We start from the raw sequence: 19,726 nt of genomic DNA, 5'->3' as shown, positions 1-19,726 counted from the left end.
ATCTTGATGGTTTCTTCTCATGCCACTATATTTCTTACTATTGACAGTATGTCAGACCAGTGATGTATGTTCAAGGGAAGAAAAGTTATATTTAGAAGGCAAAAAGAACAAATTGACAAGGGAAAAAAATGGCAGCTACACAAAGAACTTGTAAAAAAAAGTATGCAATGTTACAGAAGAGGTCATCCTTGTTGGAGTGAATTGAAAGCATGATAGTGTTAAGCGAAGAGCTTACAGGAAAGCATAAGCAATGAGGTCACTATTTCAAGAAAACATGCAGACTGAACTGCAGGCTATGCTTTTTTAACTCTTCACAGTGTTATACAAATCAGAGTAGTTGCTTGTTTTTTAATTCTTTATTTTAAAGGAATAAAAACTATTCATTTATTCACCTGGGTTCCTACTGCTCTTTTTGATGCCTAACACTGTACCACCTTTTTTTAGTTTCCTTCTCCCCGTTTTCAGGTGATTTCTTTAAACATCCTTCATTTCCATTTAATTTCATTTATGTTTCATGTTTTCTTCATTTTCATCTTAATACCACATCTCTGTAGTTATTCTTCTCCCAGATGCCTACATTATCTCCTTTATCATGGAATTAAGCTTTTCATCCCTAAATCTACTGATATGCTCTAGACTTGAGCTCCTTTTTTTGCTTTCTTTGATGCTGCCTGACCCTTTTATCAGCTATACCATCATTTTTCTGTCTTCTCTCTCTAAAATGACTCCTAAGAGACTGCGCAGACTTGAAGCAGAGATACCCTGAAATTCATCAGCGTCTGGAGGAAAGTAATGTATTACAGCTCTTGACATCTAAAAGTACCCTATTTCAAGGCTCTTCACTTTACAGAACCAGAAATTGTACAGTACCACCAGAAGAACTCCCTAGTTATGGGTGTAGTTCATATTCTTCTGGGGAATCTCAGGACTTCAAAGATACTTTGTGACATGAAAATCTAAGTAACTCTATGATGAGAGGTGAATTTCTAACCTATCACAGCACAAGACAGACTCACAGGAGGCTGGAAGAACGAACAACTAATAGAAACAGAATGCTTGTCTAATAGTCCTCAAACAACAAAATGTGAAAGCCTGTCAATGGGGTCTGAAGATTTTTATAAATTAACCAGAGGATAGAACAGCAGTGAACAGTCATGTGAAATGTATTCTCTGTTACAATGGAGTCAAAAAATCAACAAAAAGCCTCAGAAGTATCTTTAAATATAGCATACACTTGAGATTGCAGTGACTTGCAGTTATATCTGAAGTACACAGATTATCTCCTCTGATGACTAAGATATATGTTAAATTATAAATTTAAAGATGTCAATGACTATTTTCAGAAAATACATTTAATATCAATCAAATCAGTGCTGCAATTCTGAATAGACATTCTTTTTCAACACTGAAAGCAAAATCATCCTTAATCCTCACCATAACTTCAACAACTCATCTGTTAATCACAGTGTTGTGACATATCTTTCTAAAGAAAAGGCTGAAGTAACAAAAGGGAAAAAAAAATCACAGTTAAACACTTAGCTGGGCAGAGTTCTGATGGTTTTAAATATTCCTACTTGAGAACTGAACATGACTGCACTTCTCAGTCAGCTTCTTTATTTCCCTCCCCACTGCCTACCCCCCATTTCATGGCACATAATTGCTAAGAATCAAATCCTTTAATTTTGTTATCTGGCTATTTACTGTATTACTTAGGGACCACTGAAATCTTTCAAAAATTCATCTGTACTTAGCTACAGGTACAAGATGATGTTTATTACAGGACCTTAAATACTTTTTGATTATCTTCTACTTCAGAAAGAGAAACTGGACCAATTTAGGCATCATGACACCTTGCAAAAGAAATTAGATACCATCATTACCTTTTACAAAACCAAGTAGCCTAAAAATACTAAAAACATAATAAAACGTTCACCCTTAGCCACTACCAACTGACATGTACTGCAAGAGAACATGGATCTTTCAGCGTGCCCCGTTGGAACAGCTTGAAAAGGAGCCTGTTTATCTCCCACAAAAGCAAATAGATTTTATAGACCTTCCCAGTATAACCTTGCCCTTGGTCTTACTTCATGCACTGATACATTAGAAAGATAAATTATAATTCCTCAGAGTCAATGCCACTCAGAATCACACAATCAGAAACACATTAAACGTACCCAAAAATCAGTCGAAAAAGAGCATGAGTTTTAATGATGTTTATACACACACGCACTTCATCCTCATTGCATTAAACTGTTTTAAAATAAAGTACTACTAAAACTGCTTTCTCTGATCCACTTATCAAGATAAACAATAACAGATTCTTCCTCTGTCCTGCAAACATCATCCTTAGTCTCCTCATCCTTCAAAGACTGACACAGACCATTCAAGCTATATCATAATAGAATAAGGAAAAGTGTACATACCTTATTATGTTAGTATACTATAGTATGTAATGTTAAATACTGGCTACTTACATTTTGCTGCTTGTCATAAAGACATTAATTGTTAAATGAGAAAATGCATGGATTTAATAATACACGCTAAAAAATTACTTAAAATCAAGTGTTTCAAAAAAAAAAAAAAAAAGAAAAGAAAACATGCAATTCCAAGCTAACATAATGAGGAGTATTTCAGGATATGGGAACATCATCTTACCGTGAAAAAATAGAAGGCTTATTTCAGGACTTGTCACTGTAACTTCTGTCCTCAGGATCCATACCGTGATTCTGATTTTGTCTCTCCTTTCAGGCTGCACTGTGTTTTTAAACACTCTGTGAATTGAGAGAAAAGCTTTGCCTTGAATGTGCTCTCAAAAAGATAAAAATAGTTCATGCTGTAAGACCATCTTTGATTCGTGAATAATTATCCATGGTGCTCCCAAGGGGTCAAGTCTTGTATACTAACCAGTAAATTACTTCTGCTTAATAATATTGATCAAGATCATATGCAGATTTTCCTTTTGATTAACTGAAATGCTTTAGGTAAGTGGTGGGTTAGTGAATGTGGTAGAATAATGAGGAAAAACAACATTCTCCCTCTATAGTAATAACTTTATATACTTATAAATATCTTCTACACACTGTACCTATTTTACAAAACAAACAAACAAACAAACAAAAAAACCTTCCAGGTGAGCAATACAGTCCATTAACTTTCCTGTGTGCGCTAGGTATAATGACATTATCTTGTGAATTCCTGACAGTTTCCTCACTGTATAAACAATCTTATCTAAGTATCACTTGTAACGTGGACTTGACTTTACCACCTGCATTGCAGCTGAACCAGGAAAAGTAGTAATTATTGAAAAAAAACACTTGAAAATTAATGACTACTAAGAGGAAAATCATACTATTTCTGTTTACAAACTCCATTAAATCTTCCTGCATACTGTATTGTTGAGCGTGTTTTTTTTTTTTTTTACCTTCAGTTGGCATTCATTGTTACAGCTAAGTCAGAGAGATTTTTACAAGTCTCTCAAAATATTCTATTAATTGCACAAATTATTACAACCTCCGAATCATGCAGCATGGTCCTGACCAAATGATCAGATACAACATAGGGAGGGCTGCAGAAGCTCCATGTAAATCACTGTACTATCTCCTGAAACTAGCAAAGATCCCCTTTCAGCTGCAGGAGTAGGTATTGGCACTGCAAAGGCTGAAACATCTCTAGACAACAACAAAGTGACAAGAGGAAGAAGTTACATGTGGTCTTGCAAGGTTCACAACACAGTAACTAGAACAGGAGTAAATATAGTCTCAAATTAAAATTTCTGCTTTATCTTCTATAATACCATCAAATCTCCATGCACATGAAATTTGAGTAGTAGTTTGTAGTTATGAGCTTCTTGGGATGCCAGTTATTTCACTGTCAGCACTTTAATCCGTACCAGATAACAGCAATTTCCCACATTGAGAATAGGCAACCCAGTTGCTCAGATAACAGACCTAATGGCCAAACTCAGTGAATACATCAGTTCAAACGATGAGGTGACTTCTTGAATTTTTAAGCTTTCTCCAAATTGAGGTAAATGCAGAGAAGCCATTGAAATGTCCTAGGAAACTAACAAATGACAGAAGCCTTCCCTCCTGGAGGGATATCCAAACATGACATTCTGCTGACTATTATGGGCAGTTAATATCACAGTTCATTTAAGGTGCATAAAACCCCTATCTTTCTATTGAAGAGCAAACACGAACCTAGAAAAATTAAGGGTAGACACCATTAACCAATATAGAAATGGTCGATATTTTATTCATTCATACCAACTTGTCTCCGTGAGCAAAGAGAGGCTGACCACAGAGTTGGCAGAGAAGAGTTTAGAGACCAAAAGCCTTAATGAGGTAAGTGGGATTTTTTTCCCCAAGCAGAAGGAAAAAATAAAGTTTTCTACTTAATTACAGCTTGTTCCTCATTGTCACCCTTAAATCTTCTTTATTTTTCTCTCTTTCATGCTGTAACTATAAGATATGCCTATAAAAGAACAACAGCTGGAGTTTTCAAAACCAGCAAATCCCAAGCAATCGACTCAAGAGAGGTCACAGAGGATTTTTTCTCTGTGAAAAAGATTATCAGGATTAAGCTGTTATTTTATAAAATGTGTTTAGTTACATAGTGTAGCCACAAGAGGGAAGCTCGACCCACTTGTTAACTTTTTTAAACTAGTTTATTGAAGTCCAAAATGCTCAGAATCAAACAAGCTAAGTTCATTGATTTACAAATAACTCTCAGGTTCAAGAATCAAAGTTTAAAAAGTTATCCTAAGCTGGCTCCAAATCTTATAGTATAAAGACATTGGAGGAGACGCAACATACGTAAGATTACATGTAGGCTGCACAACCGTGACAGTGAAGACACCAGACTACATGAAGAACACCCTTCTTGACGAACTCATCTTGCATACAACCAGATGGCTAAAGAGAGGGTTTAAGGGACTCAAGACAAGCAGCACAACCAGGGAAGGCCCTGGCTGAGGCAGAGGAAAAGCCACAGAACAAGACACAGCCAAGAGCACAGCAAGCGCCCTCTGCTTGAGCAAGAGGAACCGGGGCACGTGTGGGAATACACCAGCAGCTCTCACTCCTGTGCCTGACAGCTAATTCAGCAGCCAATTGTAACACAAAGAAATATGAGCTATAGCACAAACAGAGCATTCCCACAGACCCAGCTCCATCTGCTGCCGTGGGTGGGAGAAGTGGCAGGATAATAGGTAGACTGTTGATCGTTTTCACCTCTGAGCTACCAGCAACGGTTCTGCTGAGGAAGGGGCAGGTTCAGCAGTCCCATACAGTAAACCCATGAGGGCTCCTTGCTGTTTTGGGACACAGAAAGCAAGCAGGTGTCCTCCTGCACCAAAAATATATGCCTGTAAGCAGGGATGCTTGTGAAAAGCAAAAGCAAGTTTGACTGTATCAGAACGACTTTATCAGACAAGAAGATATTTGGAAAGAACTGCATCTTGAGGTGACTAACACACTGTGCTCCTTTTTATAATGCTTCTCTAAATAGAGAGGAGCAAAAGCAGGGGAAAAACTAGTAATTCTTTAAAAATATGTAATTTTATTTGAAAGTTTGCTTACTGCAGATTTCAAGTTCATTATTAGATTTCAATTCTCCCCTCTCAGGGCAAAATAATGCACACATCATCTGAGATGAAACAAAAACCCATCAAAACTACAAATTAAAATTTCTGTAAGAAAAGTAACAATTACCAATATTTCACTAAAACTACTTTAAATCATTGACAGCTACCAACACATTTTTAATTATTACTGCAACTGTCTTTTTTTTAAACCTCACATTAATACTGCTTGATTGTACACTAGAAGCTACACAAAAGAGGTGCATAAAACACAAGTACTTTTTTTTTTTAATAGTAGCAGCAAGATCCATCACATTTTGATACTACTTCCTATTGCATTGATTTAAGGTTATAACCCAGTGTCCCAGAAATCTTCAGATTCCTTACATCAGCTGACCCATGAAACATGTTTTAGAATTCTCAAATGGGAAAAAAAAAAAAAAAAAAAAAAAAAAAAAGATTTTAGAGGTGCACGGTATCAGAAAATTTTACTACAAGCCTACCAGTTTTCCTAGTAAAGTGTTTTTTGTGGTTGTTTTTGTTTTGTTTTGGCTGAGTTGGCCAAGTCGCTCCTTAATGAACCAAAAACTACTTTGTCATGAAAAGAGACATGTATTGAACACCAGATTTGACCTAACATCTACAGAGAACTTCTAATGGTTAACAATGAGGATAACAGAGCATATAAGACAAAGCAGTAGAACACACATGCTATCAGAAAATGCAAGTTTAACAGTTAAAAAACTACACAAGTTTTCTTACAGACCACCTCAGGCTTTAGAGATACACAGCTGGTCCCTTGCTTTCTCACCACTTCAGCACGAACCACTTCCAAGCAATACCCGTTACCACTCTTCCTCAAAGGACACCCCGCTCCAGTCCCTCTGACATCTGCAGATCTGGCCTCCAGCCCAAAGCAGCATAGCAGAGGCTTACAGGCCCCAAATGTCAGTATCTTGCCATCTATAGTCAGAGGATGCGAGCAGATCAGTTGCCCACCTGCTTCTGCTCCCCAGGCCAGCCTCGCCCAGCTCCAGTGGCAGCTGGGTCCCCAGGCTGCGGTTCCTCAGGTCCTTCAGCCTTCTCGTACGTGGCTGGCTATTGAACCACAAGTTCCAAGACAGGGTATTGAAAAGGTTAATATGGTGTTTTCCCCGCAGTTCAGAAACAAAGGTATTTTTAGTATTAGCACTTCTCATTTCACCCAGCTCTTAATCTGATTTAGCATCCAGAAAAGCAAGAGTTCCAATGGAAATAATAGAAGCTTGTAACTCAAAAAGGCACAGGGTTTTCACAAACAGAAAATTATCATGCAATGTAAAACTTAATTCATAAACTCATTTTTTATCCAGAGTCACTGTATATACATTCGGAAATGAAACATGCTTTCTAGTTCAATCATTTATGTGGATGCCTTAATGAAGAGCTGCACATCCCAGTGTGCCATGCGATAAGGATACATGCACTCAGTTTCACTGATGCTAATTTCTTTTTTCTTTTTGGAACGATGTCAGATACCAATTAGGTCTGTTTCTCTGAGAGAGGAGATGCTTCCCCAAGTGTATACCTGAAGGGCCGTCTTTGACTTTCAGTGCAACCTGGCAGAAGCGTTAACACAGGAAATAACTAGCCATTAAAATGCAAGTTATTTTACCTGTACTCTTTCTTGCCTACAGCACTAAACTGCTTACGTAGTATAAAACCATGATGGTGCTGAGAATAGCTTTTCTATTTGTGCATATTGATCTCCCAAAGAGAGAAGCGTGACTTAAAAAACAAATTTAAAAGGAAAACAACAACCCTAAAACATGTAAATTGGACTGTTGAGTCCAGAACAACCTAAGGAATAGTACTGCATTTTTGCATGATATTAGTGGGTGGGCTGTTCGGTAATATACTAACGTCACTGTGAGATGAAAGGTAGTCAACATCCCAGTGTTAGCACTCGAAGCCATGAATTTTCAACTACGTAAAAAAAAAAGTAAAAATACTAATTAATGTCAGTCTGGTATTTGCTACTTGGCCTCTTCATCAACAAGAGCTAAAAACACTTACAGCATTTCTAAGTTTATTGATGCTGACAATAGGCTACCTCAAAACAAGGTTCATTAAACAGACGGCAGTTGCTCCATAAGGTGAAGAGTGAAGGACTACCCACTCCCACAATATGGTGATGTTAACAGGGGGAGCCGAGGCAGGCTCTACCTATCATATTTCATTTTAGGAACATACGACACTGAGATCCTATGTGATCTGTAGCTGAAGAACATGATCAGATGCTCAGATGACTGCCAGTCCTCCCCCTACTTTCTTCTCCCCCCTTTTCTGCTAGTGCAGCACCTGCTTGGAAGTCAATCAGAATCCAGAAAACATTTCAGAGGAAACATGGAGCAGCCTTTCTCCTCTGCAATTGTTTCTCCATCCTGTCTCCTTTCTCTCCAGATAAGACATACTAGAAGTGACTCAAATAAACATATTGGGCAGCTTAGTTTGAAGTATGTTTTTGTACTGTCATAAATAAAGGAGTGCTTGCTACCTTTGGGGGTTCCAAGGGATTTCAAATGTGATATTGCTTTCAATTCCATCTAACCAAAGTCAAAAATATTTTAGAGTACTATCAGTTTCTACAGTGTTCCCCCCCCCCCCCCCCCCAATTTTAATATGCTTTCCAACTACCAAATGACAATTTAACAGATGTTTACCTATTCTTTATTCTCTCTCTTGCACCAAGGAATATTACTTTCAGAGCATGGGTAGCATCATGCAAACATTACTGATTGGTTTGTGCTGCTGCAGTATCATATAGCATCCCTAGCTCCAGAGACCGCCGTGAGATATTGCTCCTGAAGGATTCCCCTGGGGCTGGCCACAGCAGACTCGCTCAGGCGGTTCCTAGGATGGCGCGTTACATGGAGTTCATAGGATCCAGTCCCCTACTTTAAACAAGGCTAACTTTCATGCCTTTTTTTTTTTCCTCAGCATGTAACAAGAAGACATTGAGTGTATGGAATGGGTGCCTGGCAAGGGCTGATGAACTCAACAGGTGAATTATTATTTATTTTTTTTATAGTGGCAAACTTTATTGAAACTTGATGCATTTTTAACTCCATCAAAAGAATAGCTTAACGCTCATGCCTCCTTTTTGAGCAAGCCAGCAGCTTCCAGCTCTCACAGAAGCACTAACCACCCCTCAGAAGGCACAGAGCACGTGGTTTGGGAGTCCTAAAAATTTAGACCCCCACTGACTTGAAGTACCTCAAGAGCACCTTAGGGCAGCAAGAGTTTAGCACCCCCAAGCCTCGCTTTTCCTCAGGCAGCTCAAGGGATGCCATTTCCCACAAACACAGTTCCTTGATGAGCACATGCCGGACACCCTAGGAATTGCATGGCTGCTCATCAGCTGATGGGCTCTGACCCAGAAAGAAGTGTCTGATAAGATAAACCTTATCTGTCCTGAGTTAAATACCAAGACAGCTACAGTGAACTTGTACAACTTGCTGCAAAAACATGATCTGTTTTTGCATGTTTTATATTTTTAAAGGATTTCCACAGCAAGCAAACACCTTTGATGGACATTTGGTCAACAGCATTATTGGGAAATGTCAGGCCAGACATCCTGATCACATTTGCAAGCTTTTTACATACTGGTTTATTTTACAAAAAAGCTGACAGGAATTGTTTGCTATCTGGTTATTACTTGTTCATTTGCGTGTTACTTGGCTTAGTTTTAAAATCTTATTAAAATCTCTTCTATGCAAAAACATTGTCCTTTGAATAATTATAACCTGAAATGAGGTTTAAAATCATCTTTCTGCTAATATCTTGATTTCCCAGCTGTATAAGCAGGCTTTACTTGCATAGGAAGTCATATTGGAATATTGGGCTATAAATAATAATAAAACACATGAAAACCAGTACAGAGTAGGTAGAAAAATTTACTCTACTTACTAGATGTTAAGTTTCAGTTAACTTTTTATTTTTTTTTACAACTGTACAATATCTTGAAGCAAAATATGTCCTTTGAGAGAAACTGCTAAGCAACATTTCCTGTTAAAATGTACTCCATCTTTTAAATATAAATACTCTCACAGGATATTAACATACCAGTCCTAACCTCCGATAACATAACACTGCTGGCTATTAAGAGTAGGAGCTGGGGTAGCTAAAGAGATTCTTGCAAAATTAAGCAAGCTGCTTATGCTTAAGCAGATGCTCTATGTAGGCAATTTTAAACCAAACCTACTCCCCATTCCTCCCTGTTCACATATGGACCTCTCCCAGGTCCACCAAACTCAATCCATTTTTATTTTTTTTTTTCAAAAACGTTATTTTCTTCTACCTCGCTTTAACTGGGTAGTTTTCCATAGCCTCTTAATTTTCATTTGAACTTCTATGTATATCATGCATTTACTAGACAAATTCTTCAGTTAAAAAAAAAAAAAAGAAGAAGGAATGAATATTTATATTGTAAAGGTTCTGGATCATTGTCCTGGTTCCAGCTGGGATAGAGTCTTCCTAGCAGCAGCTATGGTGCTGTGTTTTGGATTCAGGATGAGAGTAATGCTGATAATGCATCCTTGTTTCAGCTGCTGCAGAGCAGAGCTCACACAGAGCCAAGGCTGTTTGAGCTGCTGGTGCTGCCCTGCCTGTGAGGAGGCTGGGGGTGCACATGGAGCTGGGAGGGGACAGAGCCAGGACAGCTGACCCTAGCGGGCCAGAGGGATGTCCCAAGCCATACGGCACTGTGCTGAATGGTAAACCAGACAGTGAGGGGAGAGGGATTGGCTGGGAAGTATCATTGCTTGGGGTCTGGCTGGGCAGCAAGCAATTGCATTGTGCATCGGTTGTTTTGAATGTTCTATCATCATTTTCCATTCCTTTTCTGTCCTATTAAACTGTCTTTAAATCAATCCATGAATTTTTACCTTTTCTCCAATTATTTCCCTCATCCCACTGAGGGAGAGTGAGTGAGCAGCTGTGTGGTGCTTAGCCACCTGCCAGGTTAAGCCACAACAATTATTGGACAGGATTTTCTGAAAAAACTCTGCAGGTATTCTTTTTCTTCCTTTGTTTTTTTTTTTTTTTTAAACTACACGGCAAGCATATATTGCCTTATAAACCATTACTATTGAAAAAGTAGAACTTGAGATCAATTTACTAATGCTTTGTGAGTCATTTAAGGATTAACCATTTTAGTGTAGTGTAGTATGGGTATACAATTTATACAAACATGAAATAACAGCTTTGTCCTTAGTTTAATGGTTATGCCTCCTTTGTTAACTAAAGAATTTTCAAAGAAGCTAGCAAGCACTTAAATGAAGATTTGGAAGAATTAGGATATTCCAAAACTCTCCTTGATGTCCTTATTTTGCCTTATAAACTCCGATATAGTATTTCAGTTTTATTCTGATTTCTTTTGACTGCCTGTTTAAACCACAAATCAAAATACAATGGACCCCCTTCAAAGTCCCAAAGCCTGTCTTCCAGCAGTAGCTGTTAGCAAGCTGATGAGATTTTTTTTTTTTTGTGGATAATATTTGAGACTTTAGATGTTGATTATACATCTAGTGAGCAAGATTTATTTTGCAAGACTGTTGGTGAACATTTTTGCCACGTTTGACTCTTCCCTCACAGAGCTTGCACACTGCATGCTATTAAGTAGGCCTGTCATGTTGAACATCTTTGTGTTTTAGAGAATGGAACACTAAGCTAAAGTAAGCTTGTGCTGAAAAAGCCAACAGAGTTCCACCAAGACAGTTTTACATGATGCAGTCAACATTTTAGGTTATTTGCTTTTTCTTCAGCTAATATGTTTTGACACTATATTACTACAATAGAATCAGTCAACCATATCTATTTTTAAGCTATCCAGGTTCCAAATCAGATGATCCTTCTGTTACTTTAAGTCAGACTTCTTTAAACATAGCAACAGGCAATTGTCTTATTAGAATGAATTAATACCGATCTGCTTTCAAAGCACAGTGACCTCAGTGAATTGGGTAAATAGAATAGAAAGGTAAAACACTGGAGAGATTTGCAATGGGGTTATGACTTCTTCCAAATGATTTGAACCAGCCACGATGCCTAGTCTGATCCAGTCCAGATGACTGAATTCCCAAAGGTGTTGAGTTTACTAGATTATGGAGCACACTTAGCATGATCCTGACCACTCCTCTGCGACTCAAAACACTCAGAGATACCCCAAATTCAGGATAACAGCTATAAAATACTCTCAGCTCTCATGCTTTATGACATCCAAGAAAGGATGGCAACAACTCCCACCTATCTTTGTTACGGGTTATGTTTGAGTTTTAGAGATAAATCCTTTCTAGTCAGTTTTTACAACCATGGACTCATAGAATTGTAACTTAGGTTGGAAGGGATGCCCAGGGGTCATCTATTCTGATGTCCTGCTGAAAGCAGGTCTGATTAGATCAGGTTGCTCAGTGCTTTGTCTAGTCAAGTCTTGAGCGCCTCCAAGGGCAGATATTCCACATCCTCTCCGGGAACCAGATCCAGTAATTAACCAATATCATGAAAATATATTTTCCTAGTACCTGATCAGTTTTCCAGGTTCCAATTGGTATTTTTATTATTTTCTGTTTATCACCATACAGCTCCAAGAAGATTCTAGCTCCATCTCCTCAGTATCCTCTGATCAGGTAGGTGAAGAGAAGAACAACTGTCTCTTCTCCAAGCTAAACAGGCTGAGCTTTCTCAGCTTCTTATACATCAGATTTTCCAACCTTCTGACCATGACAGCGGCATTCTGGTGGACTAACTGCAGCATGCCAATATCCTCCTTGTACTGGGGAGCCCCAGACTGGATACAGTGCTCCAGATGTTTACAAGCACTGAACAAAAAAGGATGGGAAGAGTACAAGCTTCACTCTTAATAGTACAGGCTGGGATGTGGTTGCACAAAAGAAAAATTAGGAACTATGTTTAGGATCCCAAGGTTTTACTACGTAACACACAAATTGTTGCTAAACCTTCAAAAATGCATTCTTTAAAAATTGCAACCTGTAGTTATACTTTATCAGCAGTTACTATTACATATATATATATATATATATGAGACAGATAAAATCCAACAAAAGATTGAGCAGGATTTTCTCTGGGACATTGTCTTCAATAACACATTCAGCCAGTTATTCTCTGAAATTCTGCCATTGGGATAAACATGTCCAGGAAACTTAAGATGACAGTGCCTCGAAAACAAGGAAGAGAGCATTTCCTAAGCATTTATCTCTCTATCCAGCATTTAACAGATGCCATTAGAAGTTTCGAGAGAACCAGAATCAAGGACTGGAACAAGATGCTCTGTGCTTTATTTTCTCATGTCCCTGTTAAATTTCCTACCTGAGTTAACATTGGTAGCACCTTTCATGTTCTTACTGACATCATTGCTTCAAAGTGGTTTGAAACATGATTACAGTTTTCACAATAGTTACCCAACCTAATGGGAATTCTGACACACCTCAGAGGATGCTTTGCTGCCTTAAGACAGAAGCTGCTTATAATGCTGTTTCATTAATGACAATTAGTATTTGCTGACTACAACATTTTCTATTTCTTTTCCAAACTGACATTTTGGAGATATATTGGCCCAGAGTCTTCACCACTTCCAGGACTGAAAGCAGTCCGTATACAAGACAAAGAAAAGTTTACAGAAGATATGGATTACTAAATTATCCCAGCCAGCTGGCATAATGTCTTGGAAGGATGTTTTGCTAGCTTTTGATGGTCCGGTGGTAGTCATCTCTGAACTCTAAAGACATACATGATGATTTGTGTGAGTCAGCCTCAAATACAAAGATTTCCTAAATCTTTTTTGCACATGTATCAGAGGAAGAGAAGTTTCAGAAGGTGTGGGGTGAGGGTAGAAGCTGACATTATAGAATAGGAAAAGCAAAGCAGCAGGTTTTTTTTTTTTTCCTAACAGGACACCATTACATGCTTCTATTTGTGTTTGTTCAGATACAACATAGGTATTTATATCCAGGGTGGTGGTGATAAAATTACAAAGGCAGCGCACATTACAAGAAATGTTTCCACAGCTATTTCAGTGTTCTTTTAGAAGATGAATTATTAACATTACCACATTCTGAAGGGAGGGGATGGGAGATCATGAATTAACTGCCAACAACCTGGAAACACTGTGCATATTTGAAAGCAAGAGTCTTAAAATGGTGGCAATCAAGCAACACTACCCTCAGGTTTGCAACTGTTAAGCATTATGCATTATCCTCCCAAGGAGGAGGAATACCCATTTTTACTTCTGTCTAATCAAAATAGTTCAAATTTTAAATAAGAAGTATTGTCATGAGTTATTTACAAGCAGGTCATTCATAATTTCCTTGCCAAAATTATTCAGCAAATATTATGTAAATAATTTGGAAAAGCATTTGGCTCAGAGCTATCACATTTTGTACATGGATGTCATTTTATGCAAATTATCTCATAAACACATCAGAATGTTTCCAAAGACGACATATCTATGGACAAACTGTTCTAACTTTACCAGCTGTGGCAGATGGCAGGACACAGAATGTCTGGAGCCTGCTGGCTAGGCAGTTTCATCTAGAAAGGACAGCCTTAGAAGGCTTTGCACACAGGATGGTGAGGACCCTGTAACCATTATTTTTACCACCACCCCCATCCTTTCCTGGTCATTGCTTGTTCCACATCCAAATCCAGCAGATTCAGGTCTCAAACTTGCTACTTGAAAGAGGACATTTGAGTCTAACCTGACAGCCTAGCTAAGACTGAACATAAATAAATTAGTACAGAGGTATATATGTCTTTGTCAGCTACCCTCTGACAAAGACCAAGAGCACCTTAAAATAAAATAAAAAAAGTACAAGAAACAAGGTATATCTTCTTGCATATCATGCCAGCTCCTAGAAATCACCTGTTTGAAACTTCTTGAACCTCAGATGAGCAGGCTACTAGACACTCTTGCCATTTATATTTTTCTCCGTAAGTATATCAAATTCCTTTCTGAATAGCTAATCTTGCTTTCCATTGCATTCTGCAACAGTAAATTCCATAATTTAATTAACTATTTTAAAGAAAATCAAAACAAAAAGTAATCCTTAAAAGCTCCAAACCTTTGTTGTATTCCTCAGGAACTCTGTATCAAAGCCCATCCTCTTGTACTGGAAGAGGCTTCCTAATCTTTGTTCTGTGTGACGCCCATCTACAAGAAGGGCCAGAAGGTAGACCTGGGAAACTATAGGCCTGTTAGTTTGACCTCAGTGCCAGGGAAGCTCATGGAGCAGATTATCTTGGGTGTCATCATGCAGCACTTGCAGGGCAACCAGGCGATCAGGCCCAGTCAGCATGGGTTTATGAAAGGCAGGTCCTGCTTGACGAACCTGATCTCCTTCTATGATCAAGTGACACGCTTGGTGGATGAGGGGAAGGCTGTGGATGTGGTCTACCTTGACTTCAGTAAGGCTTTTGACACTGTTTCCCATAGCATTCTCCTCAATAAACTGGCTGCTCTTGGCTTGGGCTGGCGTACGCTTCATTGGGTTAGAAACTGGCTGGGTAGCCGGGCCCAGAGAGTCGTGGTGAATGGAGCCAAATCCAGTTGGAGGCCGGTTACTAGTGGAGTCCCCCAGGGCTCAGTGCTGGGGCCGGTCCTCTTTAATATCTTTATCGATGACCTGGATGAGGGGATCGAGTGCACCCTCAGTAAGCTTGCAGATGACACCAAGTTAGGTGCGTGTGTTGATCTGCTCAAGGGCAGGAAGGCTCTGCAGGAGAATCTGGATAGGCTGGACCGATGGGCTGAGGTCAACTGTATGAAGTTCAACAAGGCCAAGTGCCGGGTCCTGCATCTGGGGCGTAACAACCCCAAGCAGTGCTACAGGCTGGGAGATGAGTGGTTGGAAAGCTGCCTGGCCAAGAAGGACCTGGGAGTACTGGTCGATAGTCGGCTGAATATGAGCCAGCAGTGTGCTCAGGTGGCCAAGAAGGCCAACAGCATCCTGGCTTGCATAAGAAGCAGTGTGGCCAGCACGGCTAGGGAAGTGATTGTCCCCCTGTACTCGGCTCTGGTGAGGCCGCATCTCGAGTACTGTGTTCAGTTTTGGGCCCCTTGCTATAAGAAGGGCATGGAGGTGCTCAAAAGAGTCCAGAGAAGGGCAACGAAGCTGGTGAGGGGTCTGGAGAACAAGTCTTACAAGCAGCAGCTGAGGGAGCTGGGGTTGTTCAGCCTGGAGAAGAGGGGGCTCAGGGGAGACCTCATCGCTCTCTATAGGTACCTTAAAGGAGGCTGTAGGGAGGTGGGGGTTGGTCTATTCTCCCATGTGCCTGGTGACAGGACAAGGGGGAATGGGCTAAAGTTGCACCAGGGGAGGTTTAGGTTGGATATTAGGAAGAACTTCTTTACTGAAAGGGTTGTTAGGCATTGGAATGGGCTGCCCAGGGAGGTGGTTGAGTCACCATCCCTGGAGGTCTTTAAAAGACGTTTAGATGTAGAGCTTAGTGATATAGTTTAGTGGAGGACTTGGTGTTAGGTCAGAGGTTGGACTCGATGATCTTGGAGGTCTCTGCCAACCTAGATGATTCTGCGATTCTGTGTATCACTCATGAGTTTACATGTCTAACTTGTCCATTCTCTCCTCTTCGTGATTCTATTTGTGATCTTAATAGCGCTCATTTGCTTATCTGTCTTTACATAAGACTATTCTGTACCTCTGACCACCTCTGTAATTCTTTTCAGGGACTGCTAGAACTGTTTAATACATGAATGTACTAGGTATTCATAGTGGTTCAATACTGTGTCTCCTCTCTTCCTTTCCTAGGAAGTCCAAATAACATGCTCACTCTTAGGTCCCTCACTGTGCACTAAACTGATATTCCCAGGGATCCCAGCCTTGATTTGAGGTGCAACCACTATGTTAGAGAACACAATCCAAGTATTGTTAAAATTTCTCTCCCCCAAACAAGCACAATGCTTCATCAATATCTACAATTTCATTTGGCATGTTATTAAGTACAAGTTCCACCATATAGCAGCTACTCCGACTTGGTTTCAACTGCCTATAGTGACTTATTTTTTTTAAAATCAAAATAAAATGGTAAAATAAAAGAGCTGAACAACATTGCTGTTAAGTGAAACTTTCTTACTGAGTGTTACATGTTCCTACCACTTTTTCCACAAAGCACATTACATGTGAGATTTTATTTTTGGAAAATCAAGGTGATTGCAAGATACTTTTTAGAAATGATGATGGAGTTTTCAGTTTTGTGCGGATATTTTTTTATGTACTTTCTTAACATCAGAGGAAAGACAAAAAATAGACAAATATGTATGTATTTCTTGAAGAAAATCAAACTTCTGCAATGCTTATATGTATTTATAAAATAGTTGCATTCACCATTTAAGACTCAAGTTTAGCTAATCATTTAGAAATGATGAATCAAGTAAATGTAATACATTGCTCTCTATATACTCAAACAGCTTCAAAAGTTCTTGTAATTTATATAGTCTATACAGAATTTGTGTACTCATTACAACATATTTAATGAGTTTTTGAAATTTATAAGTTGCTTTCATATACTAAAAAGCTTTCTAGTGTCAGGTGCTGACCCCAGGAAAAGCAATGCAGACAAACAGAAAAAAATTATACTACAAACAGATGTTCCACATTAACACTGCACATCTATATAGTCCAACCTTAATGTAGGTTTGCACAGAAGATAAGCAGCATGGGAGGTATTAAGTCTAGTCAAACCAGCTTATCAGAAGAAAAAAATATCAGTTTCCAAACCAACTTGCTTGCAGAAGGCTTTGCCCAGCCTACAGAGCCCCAAGTTTGGGTCTTATCCCCTTCTCCCATGCAGGTGTGAGGGGAAAGCAATCCCTGCCAACTCTGCTCTGGGAGCTGATGATTCCTGTTGAGCAGTAATCTTCTACGCTGAACTCCCACAGCTCAACCGAAATCTCTCCCTTTCCTAGAGGGTCTTAGCCAAGAAACAGAATTTGTACTACTTACTCCTTAGTTAGAGCCCCTAGTTCAAATACTAGTAGCAATATCTGTTTGGTACGATATTTCTGACTTGCATTGATCTTATTATTAGACTAGAAGGTGACAAAAACAAGCAGAGATCACTCATCACCATTCAATGCTTAAGATGAGCAATTTGAGAGGATAATGTATTGACTGTTGCCATGCAGGACTTGCTTGACTGAGCACATGTGTGGAGAGCGAAGACTTCACAACCAGGTTTGCTGAGGAGGTGGTGAGGAATGGGAGAAAACATGGCCGCGCACAAGGATAACATTTGCAACATTTTGGAAGTTACCCCTTTTATCTCTCACAGCAAAGACACTCATAACACAGGAGCTGCTCCAGAGGACAAGAAGGAAAGAAATGCTTGTCCTGGAGAAACAGCCTCCTCTCAGACCCCTCAGAGGGTAAAAGCATTTCATATGGCAATAAAGTCAAAAGGCTCCATCCAGCCCTTAATAAATTACTTTATATAGAGGTAGAATGCTTATAGCAGGGCCCAAAAGTTCCCCCTTTTTTAATTTTAATATCAATTTCTTACTCACATGCATTTAAATTACCTATTCCCTTAAAATACAAAACATTGGTGTCCAGCACAGCACCGCTCTACTCTGAAGTAACTGATGAAATAGCTTCCAAAAACCTGACACAGAAGCTAACACAGGAGCAGTTCTTCTCACTCAGAGGACTTCAATATTTGCAGTACCGATTGCAAAGGACGGAACTGATAGCAACAAAGAGAAACAGAAAAGTATGTTAGAGTTTAACTAACTTAAAAATATTTATCTCCCAGTACAGTTTTGCAACTTGTATCCCACACAGCTGTTGCCAACAGCTCCAAGGGGAATTAGGTACAGTGAAATTTTTGCAAGGACTTCCTGTACTTTGAAACTAACAGCTATCATACGCTATTTCTTAAATTTCACTTTCCAAATGTCTGAGAGCAGCCATTTCTGTTTGGCTCAGAAATTGCCTTTAAAAAAAAAAAAAGGCTAATTTTCTTCTGACAGATAGCAGCACTTTAATTTGATGACTCTCAGTTCTTACTGCTAATTTACAGAATACAGCATACACCACATGCATAGGAAGGCCTCATTTTGATATACTGCATACTTCACAGTAATGAATGTCCTTTTTTAACTCATCCAAAAAAAATAATTGTAGGAAATTATGAAAGACTTCAGATCTTTTCCCTGGCTCTTCTGTAAAGCTTCTAAATGTGATTATTTTTCATACGTGTTTATTAAATGTAGCTAATACATATAAGTGAGCTACTGGATGTCTTCCATCGTATTCAGGATTACACTGCTTAGATTTGGTCTAAATAAGATACGGACACTTCTTATCTAATGATTTCTGACTAGCACTGATAAATTACAGGAAGTCACAAGCTTGTTTACAACAGAAGATTACAGTTACATGGCTCAAGTAATAGCAATTGTTATAGTGTTTATTGCCATGTGGCAAGGCAAAAGAAGAAGCTGGATGTTGTTAACAGACTGGGTGGTTTCCTAATATCCTCTTGAACATGTCCACTGTATCTCCTCTGAGCAAAAATCCTTGTACAAGAAGAATCAGAACTTCCATCGCTTCTTAGATTGCAACTCAATCTAGCACTTTTGTTATTGCCCAGAAAATCAATTGTAGCAGACAGCCTCGATATCCTAACACAACAAACATACCATCTTTTCTTTTCTCTCTAAACCAGCAAGCAAGGTCAGTCTAATGTTCCTAAGAAATTGCAAAATGTCAGCATTCTCCTTCAGCCTTAGCACACTGCACTGACTATGCTTGACAAATTATCTCTGCTTCACTTTCTGTAAAACCAGGACAGCTCAATAGGATATGTAACAGTTGGTAACTTATCTTCTTCTGGCACTATAGCAGCACCAGCAAATGAACCGCAAGAATTATGAAATTAATTGCTTTCTTTGAAAATACATCCCAATAGTGTTCTGCTTTCCCAGTGACCTGACTATATTAACACAGACCCATTGTTTTAATATGTTTCAAAGATGGCAAAATGTAACAGACAGTACAACACTTAATAATGCAAACTAATTAACAGGTGAGGGCCAAAATGGCAAACGCATCTTTTCCAGAAACTACTAGAAGTTCA

At 39.0% G+C, this 19,726-nt stretch overlaps 1 long non-coding RNA gene across 4 annotated transcripts in view; it reads right to left on the bottom strand.

Annotated features, from left to right (window-relative positions):
- LOC106033922 (uncharacterized) overlaps positions 1-19,726 on the bottom strand; it is a 291,778-nt gene that overhangs the window by 103,953 nt on the left and 168,099 nt on the right. For all 4 annotated transcript variants that reach the window (XR_010831804.1, XR_010831802.1, XR_010831803.1 and 1 more), the window contains one exon: positions 2,656-2,771. This is a non-coding gene — a long non-coding RNA (uncharacterized lncRNA). The remainder of the gene's footprint in view (positions 1-2,655; positions 2,772-19,726) is intronic.

Source organism: Anser cygnoides, chromosome 5 (assembly GCF_040182565.1).
Source record: "Anser cygnoides isolate HZ-2024a breed goose chromosome 5, Taihu_goose_T2T_genome, whole genome shotgun sequence".
In the NCBI taxonomy this organism is placed as follows: Eukaryota; Metazoa; Chordata; class Aves; order Anseriformes; family Anatidae; genus Anser; species Anser cygnoides.
This window is presented reverse-complemented; position numbering and strand designations above follow the sequence as displayed.